Genomic DNA, 15,493 nt, shown 5'->3' on the forward strand with positions numbered 1-15,493 from the left:
GGCAGAGTATGAACTGAATATAGGAATTATTTTGGGTATTCAAATAGTTTTTAAAGATAAAAAGAGACTGAAGGAAAGAAGAACGTTGACACGAAAAATCTATCATATTATGATTTCGTATCGTTTTGACAGTGAAGCAGAAAGTGAAGGTTAAATTATTCACAAAATACCACCTGTCAAAATATAAAGAAAGCTTTTTAATGCAGAATTTGTTCCAGTATCGAAGTGATCTATTATTAATAAATATGTTGATCTCTTAATCAATCACAAATACTTTTGTTTTCAAGCTTAATTGGATTAAATTTAATATAGAAATCATTTGGAAATATCCCAATATAATATTAATCTGGAGCTTATTTTACCTATTAGTAGAACTTCTGTATTTCCGATAAAAGTATAGTTATTACTTTCATTTATTAAAACCTATTTTATACTTACTATATTTTTTTTTATTTAAACGCTTGATATCCATAACTATCGATCAAAATTAGTCAGCAAATATACTCAGCTTTTAAAGTAGATCAAATTTATTTCATGTTCAAACATCGTATTTTTTATTTTCATTTGAAATCGTGTCACACACTCATCGTGTTAAATACTAAATTGAACACGTGTCACGCATCCATCACTAGCTTTTTTTTTATTGGTAGTTCAAATACAAGGGCACATCGTGTTTTATACGAAATTAAAATCGTGTCACGCACCCATCACTAGCTTGCAGGTCGCGAAGCTGAATGTTGTCAAAGTTTTCGAGGAATTTCTTTTGACGGGACTATCATTAATGTCAAAACTAGCGAACTGACAATATTGTAAACCCATCGATAATACAATATTTTCGCTGTCGCCCTCAATTTGCTGCAGTTTGACATTTCGGATTGCATTCCTTGCACTTGGAGGCAAGCAGAGCTCCCAACAGTTGCTTTTATCGAAGTCGAATTTCTCACTGTCATTTGTGTTGCAGTTGCAGTTGTTCTGTTTTTTATTTCGTTTTTTTGTTTAGTTTATGCGAAAACTGGGGAAACAATACAAAACACAGCAACAGCAAATCGCAAAATGCCTTCAAACTGGCCCTGGGTACGTCACGTTTTTCGCGCGCATCTTCATCATCATCTTTCACCCAGGCCCCAAGAGTGGGGAAGGGGGTGAGTGGGGTTGGGGATCAGCGGGCAAATCTCCCACTCTGCAGCGTGGCTCGCTTGACTCTTCGGCTGGGCTCTTGTTTTTTTTATTTATTTTTTTTTTGGCAATTTTTTCTCGTATTATTTTGCTGTCAATTCCAGCTAAGCCAGCGACAAGGCAACAACAACAACAACAACAGCAAAGGCATCGCCAGTGTTGAGCACTGCAATTGAGAGTTGAATCGAATTGTGGGGATGCCCCCAATGCTGCCAGTTAAGATTGGTTAAAGCCACAATAATTCTGGGTTTCAAGCGCGTAAACAGATCATTTATATAAGACTTAAGCATATTTGGGATCATTTTCGGTATTTTATGCAATTTTTTGTTTTAAGGTGTAAAAACTCATGAACATAATGTTCTTCAGCTTGAAACAGGGAAAACTATATTTAATGGACACACTTGCTGAGAGTTATATTTAGTAAAAGCAACAAGAGTTCTGGGCCTAAAATGCATAAACAGATAATATATAAGATTTAAGCATACTTTGGATACCATTAGGTATTTTAAGAAATTTTTGGTATTCAAAAGTAAAAACTCGGTAATGTAATGCACCTAAGTATAGAAAAGTGAATGCTCTTTTTTGATGCCTGAAATAAATACATAAAAATCCGTCTAACGGAATGTAGCTAAAGAACGCATTTTGTTCAAAGAAAAGTGAGAAAAAGTGTCCGGCTTAAATAACTGCACGAAATGTTGGTAGAGCTTATATTGTATAAATAGTGTATTAATTTGGTTTTCCTTAGAAACATAGTAGCTCGACTTGTCCGTAGAGCTTTTATTGTATAAATACTGTTGTCTTTATTTTCTTTGGACATATTCCACAAAGTCGCAAATATGCTAAGCCAAATAGCCTATGCCTGGGGCATTAATGATTTTTTATAAACGCATTTCTTAGTATTATAAAGAAGTTTCATATATCATAATTGTTTTTTTAAATTTATTTTTAAATATTTTTTTTCTCATATTTATATTAAATGTCTCATACAATGTTTCATATTATCTTACATACATATATTTTTTTTAAGTTCAACGAATGCAAAGGCTCTTCGACTTGCTCAAGCCTGGAATCTTTTCCAACTTACCAATTAAGTCTATGTTTACTCTCTTGCTTAGGGTATATGCAAATAAAACACGATTTTGTAGCGTCGAAAGGCTAAAATTTGCAATCCTAAAACACACACACACACTCAAGACAGTGTAAAATAGGTTTTTCATTTTACGAGCTCAGCTTGGCAACACCCCCAACTTGGCCGCCCCTCGCGCTGTTGCTCGTCGACTGTAGCATCATTTGGCCTTTTGCATTGCCAGCCCCTGCCCCTCAGCTTTCCCCCTTCCCTGGCGTCATAATAGTAAAAACAAATTGCGGCAATTGCATTCATCATTAGGCGCTGCTTTTGGTGGCTGCTTAGGGAACTTCTTCGCTTTTTCTCGTCGTGTTGTTTTTGTCTGGGGGCTCATAAATGATTTTTATGAACGAGTTTACATTCTTCAGTTAAGGTTACGTTGGCCGACAAGTGGCCCATTGGGCAGGTTGTGCGAGTGTGTGTGTGTGATTTGTTGCAGTTATCAGCATTTTTCATTTCGAAAGCCTTTTGACATTTGGCACACTCTCTCTCGCTCTCGCTCTCTCTCTCTCTTTCTATTCAAGGCAGAGACTAAGACAACACATCATCAGCATGAAAAGCAGGAATCAGGAACCAGGAACCAGGCAACGCTGACCCTGCCCCCTCGGCCCTCTGCCCGCCTATCAGCGGCCTCTTGAGTGGGCGTCATAAGTCAGATTTATGCGTGCAAATAGTTTGTGAGCTCTGCATATCTGGAGGGGGTGTAGGGGGCGTGGTTGACGCCTTGTTTTGCTCTGCTTGGAAGCTGTGGCATGTGATTTGTGAGTTGTTGTTTAAAAAGTTTTGCCTGAGGCGGCTTTTGGCCCTGCTGCAACACCAACTGCCATGAGGTTGACATTCTCTAATAACAAAAAGATAAATTGCCAGAAAAATACACAAAATAGCTCATGCAGGTTATTTCAGGAAAGAAACAAATGACTTTTCAAGGATATATCTACATGTGAAGCCTAATATGGGGCTCTTAAAGGAAGAAATCCGAACAAAGACAAACTTTTAACTTTTATTATATTTAACTACTATTGAAAGAAAAAAAAAAGATTTTCAAAGTTGAATTTTGTATCCAACATCATTTATTATTGTTCATAATACATACTTTTGAATTAATAACACTTTATAATAATTCAACAATATGCCTATCTGAGTTTCAAATGGTAGCAAAATGATTAAGAATATTTATAGATAAATTCTCAATGGAAAAAGTCTAGGAAAATCCTTCAAACTTTCTGAAACTCGAACAAATCTTTCCGTTCGATCTCATTTTCTAATATCCAGTTTGTCGCTGCGTAACAAATAACATTTTTTTACTATGATTACAATCGTTTTCAAGTTATAAGGAAGACCAACAACCTCTTAATATTTTGTAAGACTTGCGTTGAGGTTATGTAAAAACCGTGCTTAAAATAACTCGCCAAATTGAACTGTTAATTTAGCCGCATAAAACATAAAACATAAAATATGATTACTTAAACGCAGCTGCGGACTGCTGGGAGCAGTCCTTATCTCAATGAGGGAATCGCACAAATTATAGTACATGTAGTTCTACAGCAGCCATTAAATTGCCCATTTTTCACACCGACGCCCGCAAGAGAAATATGCGAGTGCCCGAAAGGAAACTCCGGAATACGTGTGGAATATGTGCAATCTGTGAGTGCATAAATCACAATTGTGGGATACAGATAAAGTTCAATATTGGATAAGATATGTTCAGATAACGTATATATGCAGATACAGTGAAAGTTCTCATGCGCAGACATCCAAGCTAAGGAATTTAACCTAAAAGGAGAAGTCAGGGAAGTGTGCGAAAACTTATAGGAAATTTATTGTAAATTTAAAAACCAATTTTTAAATTTATCTATATAATATATATTCATAATGAATTTAAAAAAAAATTTTAAATTTAAAAAAAAATTTTAAATTTAAAACTAATTTTTAAATTTATCTATATAATATATACTTATGACAAATTTAAAAAATAATTTAAAGCTTTTTCAAGTGATGTTTTAAATATTAAAAAACTTAAACTTGGTGATAATTTTCACATATACACTTGTATGCAATTTATAAATTAAAATGGATGTGTGAAAGTTCTTTTATTGGAGCTCAAATATTTCCCAGATTTTCCACTATTTTGGAGAGTTTTTCTAGTTTTTAATTTAAAGCCCATTCTCGCGCGTCTAATCAAAAGAGAGCACACTTATACTAAAAAACGGCTGGCTAACGGTTATTTAAGCGCAAAGACAGCCGTCCGTTAGTAGAGTTTCCACTGTTTCGAATTATAGTGTGCAGTTATGCTTACCCCAAAATGTGGCCACACGCATCCGCCTGCGCAATGATAATCCGCTGTTGCACTTGGCGAAAAAATAAAAACGAGCATTTATTCTCGCAAGAAAATACAATTCACTTGAGCGCCTAAAATAAACACTTCATTATTAGAAACACATGTTGGGGGGGGAGGGCCGGCGGGCATCGCGAAAGGGTTGCGGCCAAAAATAAATACGCATGCATATGCAAGTATTTGCCTCTCTCTCGCTCTCTCGCTCTCTCTATATCTCCCTCTAACTTACGCTAGTTGTGCATCATTGCTGCACTTTCAGCGGAAATGGATGCAAAAAATATTGTAAATGCGCGCGCCGCATGGGCCAAGGGCGGGTTGCGGCAGCATCAAATGCAAATGTACCGTTAACGCTAACACTCCGACACGGCGTACGAATTGGAAAACGAAAATGAAAACGAGAGCTCCAAAAATAACTTTACACAGCGACTAATGTAAGCAAAAGGGCGCGCGTATTCCATATAAATTGTAATTTATGCGCTATTCTTGCACACCTCCTCCCACACTTTGGCCAACTACTATTGCAATTGCTTCTTTTCACACACACACACACTTTTTCACTTTTGTGGCTAACCCGCAGAGCCGAATAAAATTCCATATGAAATCGTCGATAAAATCCGATTGAAAATCTTTCGGTCCGCTCCGTGTGTCCCGCGCGCTTCGTGTGTTCAAATCGAACTGAAAGGCAAATGTGACGATCGCTTCTTCCAATTGGATGCTTTGCGCGGTGCAGAGATGAGAGCGTGAGTCCGTATTGAGCACGAATCGGCACGAAGTAGAGTTATTGTTGCTATTTACACGCTCGCTTATTCGTGTTGCGACGATCGTCACGGGACACGCTCATCTCTAGCTGCCTAGCTATCTCCTTCAGTAAGCGAGAGCAGCGACAGAGCGAGAAGAGAGCGTGCACTCACTTTGACCCCCACACAGTTGTTGCTGTTGTTGTTTTGAACGATTCCGTTGCACGTGCTGCTGGCTAAGCATATGATCTGCAGACCGAAAGAGCGGAACAGCGTGAGAGCGAGAGAGCGCGTTCATTTCGCGGCGTTGAAAAGCCGGTAAAATGAACGGCGTTTTGTTTATGTTTTGAGTGAACGCGCGCACGCGGCTTGTATGCTGTGTTAAAATTGTTGGTTAGAAAGAAAACAATATGATTATATATTAAAGTGATGTAATTTATTTGCGATTAAAATTGTTCGTTAAATATTTATAAATAATATTTTACGTGTTACGCGAATAATCAACTGGCGGCAAAGTTCACTTTGTGAATTCTGCGCACTCGACTTCCCATAATCTCAGTTCTAGCACCGTTATTCTAAGCAACCTTGAAGCATTCCAGTTGCGCTCATTAGCCGCATGATAAAGCAAATATGTTGCGATTAGGAAAATAATTATAAATCAAAAGAGATGTCACTGCGATATGTATGTGCAAGTGTAGAGTTTAACAAAAGAGTGAGAAAAGACGCCGCTGCACTAAAATGCGCTAATGATAGAAAAATCGTTGGTCACACAGACACAGAGCCACCGACTTGACCCACTGAAAATGTGCTGCCACAGAACCAGTTTTTCAGTGAATCCCGCGCGGGTCGTCGACAGAGAGGGGGGAAGGGGAGTCCATTGCATTATTGGAAATGTGTGACAATTATGAAAGGCGATCGGCGGCGCGATATTAATGCCTGGCGGGACAATAACAAAAGCCGGGCAGCGGTGCGGGGCAGTGGCAGGGGGAGGGGGGCAGACAGTGGCACAAAGCGAGCGCTCTTAGAGATAGGCATCTCGGAAAGCTTTGAATAATACAAAAGCGTCGACAAAACAAATAAACGCAAAAAATTCTTTTCAAGCTTAACGGAAGTCGTTGAGCACTAAATGGTCAACGGGCCAACCGTTTGACGGATTGACGCATTGGGGGATTGACGAATGGTAGCTGGAACAGCTACCCACCGGATGTAAAGCTGGTTGTTAACGCTTTAAAAGAAAACCTTAGAAATAAAAAGATCTATTCCAAATGCCGTGTTAAAGCAGACGTTGGTAAGTTCATGATAATTTAATCAACTGTATTAAGTGAAGTCCAGAACATCTTAGAATGTATATTTTTATAGAGTGGGAAGAAGTCACATATTTACATATATACATAAATGTATCTAAGTCCGTCTCTCTTTGACCATAATTTTGATATGCTACTTAAATATGGACAAAATCTTATTAACATCGGTCTATAGGAAGAATCGGTCAAAAAATAACTTTGCTATGATAAACTTTCATATTCATTCAAGTTATCCTGACTAAACAGAGTAATTGCGAGCCTTTTTGTTCTGCTCACATATTGGCAAAGTTTCAGTTTCAAAAGAAAGAAATGTGATTTATTATTTATTTTCTTAAAGCACATTAACATGCATGTTAAGTTAACATGAAGATTCTATTGAAAACTATAGCGAAATCTGCATTTCAAAGCTTTCAATTATCTCAAATACTTGATTCAGTTTTAAAAAGAAACTTAATGTTAAATTGGCGAAAAAAAATAAGTTTGATTTTTGTACTGTTCTTAAAGCACATTAAAGTGCATGTTAAATTAACATGCAGATTGTATTGAAGACCCCAGCAAAATCCACCAAATATTCCCTCTCAACCGATCGTCAGTTTTAACAGCTCCAAGACACGACGTTTTTCTGGTGTTCAATCAGTTGGTAATCTCTCATAATAAAGTCATAAATTGTGGACTGGCTTAGCGCGGTCTGCAACAATGGGCGAATCCGAAAACGCGAATGATTAATGGCTGAGTCTGAGTCGGAGCGCCTCGCCGGTGCGAAGAAATACCAAATACCAATCCGCATAAATTTTACAATTGTTCAATAGAGTTATTTTTTTTTTCACTTCTCCTCGCTCTGCTTCTTGAAATGGTCGACAAACATTTGCACATAATCCGTCATAAAGTGGAAAATCAAGTAACTAAGTGATTAAAGCAGAAAATACAGAAAAATAATCGAAAAAATCAAAAAATAAAAACGAGGCAGTTTGGATATCTGCGGCACGCCGATGATTTAATGCCCTTTTAAACATTTGGCTTACGGTTTTACAGACATCTGCGAATAATGAAGCTCATAAAGGCTGAGTTGGGGTAAAAGCCTTAGAAAAAAAAATAAAAAAATCCTTTGCTATACAAAAACTCATTTTTCGACTGATTCTTCCTATAGTGCTATATAATAAAGTAGTGCGATCTTGACAAGATTTGGCTCTTAAATAAGTAGCATTGCTGAATAAGTACAGGCCGGGTTTGGTTAAGATATCTTGATAAAGAAAATAGTTTTCCACACAAGAACCTACTTATCGACAGATGGTTACTATATAAACTATATAATATAGTGGTCCAATGCTGATAAGATTTTGAATATATGTAGAGGGCATTGTGGCACCTAAAAATATCGTTCCCATGACAGCTATATTCTATAGAGGACCGATCAGGTCGGTACTGACATATGTACTGCCTGCAACAAAAAGTCGGACATATACAAGACGATAGCTGGGATATAACTAAGAGACTAGTTCGCATAGAAACAGACAGACGGACGGACGGACAGATGGACAGACGAGCATGGCTATATCAACTCGGCTGTTGATACCGATATATACTTTATATGTTCGGAGATTACTCCTTCTATGCGTTACACATTTCACGACAAAATTATAATACTCTCGACAAGGGTATACAAAAGGAAGGCAAAGAAATCAAATCAAAGTTATTCAATAGGCTTTGGCTTTGGCTTTGGCTCTGGCTCTGGCTCTGGCTCCAGCTCTGGCTCTGGCGTCTTGTCGAGTGGTCGATTGGATTTGGTTTGGCTTGATTTGGGATTGGGGCGGGCTTGGAGCGCACTTGGAGCCACAAATGCATTTTGGTTGTTTGTCAGCGTTCGTTGTGGACGCTTTCGAGATTTACATAAATAAGTGCGCACCAAAAATGGGGATAAGAAATCGTCATCAAACTTTTATATATGCATACAGCTCTCGTTTTTTTCATCTATTTGACCATTTGATGTTTTTGTTGTATTTTTTCAATTTTGTGGAATTTTCTTCGCTTTGATTACCTTTTCTGGGGCCGTTTAGACAAACCGCAACGAATTTCTCAGCCTTTATCGGGTTTTAATTAAAAGCTGCCGAAGTTTTGATTCGGTTTCAGCTTTGTTGCTTTGTTGTTTTACGCCTAATGAGAAAAACACAAAACTCGACTCGTAATCATATCTACCAAATTTATGAACACATAAATATGTCTAATTATTTAGATAGGCGCGGCCGTGCTCCGGAATAAAATTGTTAAATATTATTCAATCAATTTATTATTATTTTTAAATTATTTCTAATTTAGAAACCGGTAATTGTTAATTCATTCCAGAGCCTATAAATTATACTTGTTATGCGAGTATAACTATTTTACACTTAGCAAAATTTTTCCTGCTCGTGCATCAACTTTTTGGCTGTGAAATAGAAGTTAAAAATTGTTTATTATTTCTTACTTTGTATAGGGTATTATAAGTTTGTTATGAAATGTGTGACGCGTAGAAGGAAACATCTCCGACGTCATCTCTATATATAAAACTGTTTGTCCTGACTGACTGACTGACTGACTGACTGACTGACTGATTGGTGATCAACGCACAGCCCAAACCGTAAGAGTTAGGAAGCTGAAATTTTCACTGTAGCTACCTTATGTGATGTAGGTGCACGTTAAGACGGGGTTTCGGGAAATTCCACTCGCAAGTGTGGAAAATCGCGAAAAATGTTTGTATGTAACTTTTTTGTTTACTTTCTTACAATAACTTACAATTTCGTTTCCAAAGATCTATATGAAAAACCATTTGAGACGTGTTTCTCACTTTTCGCAGAATTCAAACTTCTTCGGGGGGAATGCGATTTAAAGATTTTTTGGGCGGCGTTTTAAATTGTGTCCGATTTGCTTTAAACTTATTTTTAAAGCTCTTCATAAGAACTTAATAAGTACGTATTTCAGCGATTTGGAAAATTCCACCCGCAACAGTGATAAATTGGCGGAAAAAGGTTGTATGAAAGTTTTTTGTTTACCATCCGATCGGCCCCAAATTCGTATTTTAAGATCTATGTTTAAATTCATTTAAGGGGTGTTTCACACTTTTTGAAAAATCCATTCCTCCTTGGTGGAAATGGAGGTCAAAGATTTGGTGGGTGACGTTTCGCACTCAAATTCATTTCCAGAGATCTATTAGAAAAATCATTTGAGACGTGTTTCACACTTTTCGCAGAATTCAAACTTCTTCGTGGAGAATTCGATTTAAAGATTTTTTGTGCGAAGTTTTAAGTTGTGTCCGATTTGCTTCAAACTTATTTTCAAAGCTTTCAATAAGAACTTAATAAATACGTATTTCGACGATTTGGAAAATTCCACGCGCAACAGTGGTAAATTGGCGGAAAACGGTTGTGTGAAAGTTTTTTGTTTACCATCCGATCGGCCCCAAACTCATTTTCAAAGATCTATATTCAAATTCATTTGAGGGGTGTTTCACACTTTTTGAAAAATCCATCCCTCCTTGGTGCAAATGGGGGTCGAAGATTTGGTGGATAACGTTTTGTGTTCAAACTTATTTCCAAAGATCTATAAGAAAAATCATTAGAGACGTGTTTCACATTTCTCGCAAAATCTAAACTCCTTCGGTGGAAAATGCATTTTTTAGATTTTTTTGGTGAATTTTAAGAGTTTTCCGACTTGCATAAAAGTTGTTTGATTCCCGTCCGATCAGTTTCAAAATCATTTTCAAAGCTTTTTTGATTTTATTACATACGTGCCACGGGCAAGGCCGGGTTATACCCGCTAGTCTCTATATATAAAACTGTTTGTCCTGACTGACTGACTGACTGACTGACTGACTGATTGGTGATCAACGCACAGCCCAAACCGTAAGAGCTAGAAAGCTGAAATTTTCACTGTAGTTACCTTATGTGATGTAGGTGCACGTTAAGACGGGGTTTAGGGAAATTCCACTCGCAAGTGTGGAAAAATCGCGAAAAACGTTTGTATGTAACTTTTTTGTTTACCATCCGATTGGCCCCAAACTTATTTTCAAAGATCTTTGTTCAAATTCATTTGAGGGGTGTTTCACACTTCTAGGAAAATCCATTCCTCCTTGGTGGAAATGGATGTCAAAGATTTGGTAGGTGACGTTTCGCGCTCAAATTCATTTCCAGAGATCTATAAGAAAAACCATTTGAGACGTGTTTCACATTTTTCGCAGAATTCAAACTTCTTCGGTAGAAATGCGACTCAAAGATTTTTTGTGCGAAGTTTTAAGTTGTGTCCGATGTGCTTCAAACTTATTTTCGAAGCTCTACATAAGAATATAATGAATACGTGCTTCAGCGATTTGGGAATATCCACTCGCAACATTGGTAAATTGGCGGAAAACGTTTCTATGAAAATTGTTTGTTTACCGTCCGATAAGTTTCAAAATCATTTTCAAAGCTTTTTGAGAATATTTATTTTATAACATTCGTGCCACGGGCAAGGCCGGGTTGTACCCTCTAGTAAGGTATATAAATTCTATATCAGCATCAACAACCGAGTCCAACCAAGTCCGTCTGTCCATCCATCCGTCCGTCTGATGGTCGGAGATGTCTCCTTCCATGCGTTACACATTTCGATACAACATTATTAAACCCTCCGCAAGGGTATATAGAGAGACGTTGTCACACATTTCCCAGGCTAGGTCTACAGTTGATCTGAACAGATATTTTGTTTGAATATATTTCAAATTTAGGGGTCAGCATTTTATTATCTGTAAAGCATTTCTGAGAACTTCTGTTATCAAATATCTATAAACATATCTCTAAAGTTATAGCTCTATAATATATCTCACTCACGTATTTATATATTTTTTCCAGCATTAATGCTTTGATTTGTGGCTCTCCTACCACGATTTAGGCCATGATGCGCACACTTTTTGCTTGCACTGTGTGCATATAATAAGGAAAAGGAAACGCAAGTCTTTTGTTTTTGCTGCCTGTATTAAAATTTCCAAATGGGTAAGCCGAACTCATTTATGTTTTTAGATCTTAAATTTCATATAATTATAGTTCATTTTTGTGGCCCAAAAAACTGAAAATTTTAATTAAAATACGTCACGTTTCTGATGGCATTAATCAAAAGTTATTGACTTTGGGGCCGAGGTGCAGACGCTGGCCCAGCTTTGCTTAGTCGCAGTTTAAGTAGCGCCATAAAAGTGGGCATGTCCACTCGAAAAATAAGAAGAAGAAGAAAAAGCGACAGTCGCAAGGGGCAGAGAAAAGCTCATAAAAAAAAAAACGAAACGAAACGAAATGCCGAAGCAGCACGTGATAAACGCACTTAACAGGTAACACCCATTTAAGCGAATGATGAATTAACGCACAACCACACGCACGCACACACACACACAGATACACACACATATACACACTCACAGGCAGCTCAGACTCCTAAAGAATCCAAAACGAACCGCAGCTCTACATGAGAGACTTCTCTCGAAAAAGCTGCCACTGCTCCACAGTCTCGGCTCAGGTGCGCCCCCCTCCCGACCCCTGCCCCTGCCCCCGCCCCTGCCGCCGCCCTCTTACCTGTCTATTGATGTGAATGAGTGCCGTTTAGAATTGACGCTTCTTGCGCTGCGGTCGCTGTCAGGGGCCTTCCCCCTCGCCGGGCACTTTTGGTAATAAACTTCTGGCAGCAGCCAAAACCAACTGCCTGTCTGTCTGTTCTCCCTTTCTCTCCCCCCCCCCCCTTTCTCCCCCTCCCTCTCTCTCTCTCGCTCAACTTGAGCAGCGCAGAAATTAGCTAGAAAGACGTGCGTTTGGGTTTGTTTTGGACAGTTGCCTGCACTGCGGCACATCCAAAGACTGGTCTTGGACTCGGGATTTCTGGCGGGGATGCGTTACGTTGGACGCACGTGCGTCTGTCAGCCTTTCAGTTGCTCAGTTGGCCCGTCTGTCAGTCATTAAAAAAAGCAGTTTAGCTTAAAAAAAAAAAGGGCACGAAAAAATAAATATAAATAAAAAACAAAAGTTTTGAACAAATTTGCCTGCACTCCTGACCGCAAGCGCGATAAAAGTGTCAGTTTGCAGAGAGTTTCACTTGCAACTAAACTAAAAAAAAAAAACCTGATAATGAGCATAGAATATAACTCGGGGCAGCAAGCGGGCATTTGTTAACTGGGCTGGTTGCAAATCATGTTAAAGAGTGTTTAGGATTTTTAGTTAACTTTCGTTTTGCTTTATTAGCGGCTGCTCCAGGCGAGGAAGTCGCAAGGGGACTAGAGTTCTGGTTTCGAAATGTAAAAGGTTTTGGATAATTGAGTTGATGAAATTTAAATAAGTTTTTTCCAATATTTTGAGAAATAGAGCAAACATTTTGCATTTCTATTTAAATAAAATAAAAAAAAGTTTCTGGATGAAACGAGGCTTTCAAAATAGAGCACAAATGTGCAAAAATATATTCAAATAAAATATAACAGATTCCTCTTAATAAAAAATGGCTATTTCATTTGATTTAAAGCTAAATTGAATTTAATTAAATAAAACTAAAAATAGTCTTTTATTATGTTTTACGTAAATCCTTTAAATTAAATGCCTGTCCCAGTTGAATGTATCTCTATATATATCTCGTATAACACAAAGAAAAAGTACAATTAGTACAGTAAAAACTCTTAGGGGTGGCACGTCGGATAATTTTTGTCCGCTCAATTTGAATGTCCGCCTAAAAGAGGCGCAATGGGTATGGCCTGATGCAAGTTGGGTTTGAGTGCAAATGTTTGTCCGAACGGTCTGTTCGCCTTATATGAGTGTTCGTTAGGAGAGTTTTCACTGTAGGTTTTGCTAACTGAAACTCGCTTTTGCTATCTTTTAAATATCGCCCAACGACAATTAACTTTCGACTGCTGCCCCAGCAAAGTCATTAGCGAGTGTTTTTTTCTTTTGCGAATCCACTTAAAATATTTTCAAAGGCAGCAACAAACAAATGGAATAGCAACTGCGGTCATTTGAAAAGGTCAACGTGGATGCCACAAAGCCGCAGCAGCAGCAGCAGCAGCAACAAGCACAGCCTCCCAGTTGTTGGCCAGGCTCATTATTGATTTTCAGTTAACAAGAATTCACAGAAAAAAAGCAAGAGAAACAAAAATATATAGTTGAATTATTTCAACAGTTTGTTGTTCAACAAATTGCGTGTTGATTAAAAGCATCATTAATAAATTATGTTTAATTATGTTTAAGCTCGCATTTTGTTTATGTTTTTATTCATTTGTCATTTAAATATGCATTAAAAAAAAAAACATTTTGCTGTCTGTCAGCGCTGCGATTTCCTTTACACATCAAATTAAAATTGATTTATTTAAATGCGTGCATGTAAAAGAAATATTTGTAAAAGCTGCCTGTTAATTAAAATTAATATTCTATTGATTAAATGTATTTAATTTCATGTTAGCAACTTTTCTGGTAGCTCTGACAGTGCCTGAATATTCTATGCTCTTTCGGCTATTTTTCCTACCTCAGATGTTAATAATTAATAATTGAATGATTGATAGTTGCGCACAACGTGTGGTCCACTCGTTGTCTCCCCTCTTCCTCTTCCTCTTCTTCTTCTTCTTCTTCTTGGCCAGTTTGCGGCGGCAGCTCTGCGGGATGCTAACAAGTCCAAATCCACAGCTCAGGGCGGCGTGAGAAATTTTGCGTAAACGCTTTTTGAATGATCTACGCTGATTAGTTGGCTCATTTCCAGCTGCCGTGGGTGTCAATACAATAATATTTCTATTTCTGAAGTAGAAATTCCAAGGTGTGAAGCGATATGTTTCTTTTCCAGTTTACGTGCATAAAATTAGGTTATTGTTCTTCCTCTATTGGGTTCGTTACGCTTCAAAATAGTAAAAACAGTCGTTAACTTTCATAAGTTTAACAGCTTTGAAACTATACTTAATATTATTCATATACATACATATTCATTTATTTGACATATTTACTAAGAAACTAAATATTTTCATTTATTTTATCTTTATTTTATTTTCTTTTAATTTTTATTTATTTTTTTCTTATTTTATTTGCTGAAATTACGATTTACTTTGTGATCTTTTATCGGTTTTTCTCACTGCTACACCTGCTTTTAAAGCCATTTGAATTATAACGTTCGCTAAAACAGTGCTGTATAACATTTCATTTTATAAACAAACCCGAACTGCTTATGGCACAACCAACTGCTTGGCTGGCAACCAAGCAGTTCGCTTAATCGTCAAACGTCTACTTGCTGTTATACTTGGCGCGTGTCTACACTAACATTGCACTGCTTTGTTATAGACTGTGCGTTAGCAAAGATGCTAAACAAGCCTTAGCATGTACAACAACCTTTGGGAGCATCAATATTTATTTAGATTAAATTAAAAAGTGGCTACACAAAGTCTTGGAAATAATATATTATAAATGTATAAATAAATAAATAAATTTAAATATATAAATATATGTAAATAATATATAAATATACATACAGAAATATATAAATGTATATATATTAATAAATTATTATATTCTATCTATATAAATATTGAGGCTCACGAGGGTTTGTTGTACCCACTAAGAACTGTTATTATATATTAATATATGTATATATTATATATATTTATATATTTAATATATTTTATATTATATTATATATTTAAATACCAGTGAAAAGCAGGTACACAATCAACTTGCCCTCAGAAATTAAGGTGCGAATCTAGACGGTATTTTATAAGGAGCGATAGAAAAATATTACTTTAATTTATTAAAACAAACATAATAAGTAAGTTATTTGTTCTACAAAAGAAAACCCAATTACTTTTATT

The 15,493-nt window shown here is 37.0% G+C and overlaps 1 long non-coding RNA gene across 4 annotated transcripts in view; it reads left to right on the plus strand.

Annotated features, from left to right (window-relative positions):
• LOC135434232 (uncharacterized) overlaps window positions 1–15,493 on the plus strand; it is a 195,279-nt gene that overhangs the window by 169,091 nt on the left and 10,695 nt on the right. For 3 of the 4 annotated variants that reach the window (XR_010437190.1, XR_010437193.1, XR_010437191.1), the window contains one exon: window positions 11,535–11,675. This is a non-coding gene — a long non-coding RNA (uncharacterized LOC135434232). Of the gene's footprint in view, window positions 1–11,534; window positions 11,676–11,726; window positions 11,909–15,493 lie in introns of those variants that run through there. The other variant, XR_010437192.1, reaches the window with a different exon arrangement.

The sequence above is a fragment of the Drosophila montana genome, unplaced genomic scaffold, assembly GCF_035044405.1.
Source record: "Drosophila montana isolate Dmon_TW-CO22-7 unplaced genomic scaffold, ASM3504440v1 contig_3282_1, whole genome shotgun sequence".
In the NCBI taxonomy this organism is placed as follows: domain Eukaryota; kingdom Metazoa; phylum Arthropoda; class Insecta; order Diptera; family Drosophilidae; genus Drosophila; species Drosophila montana.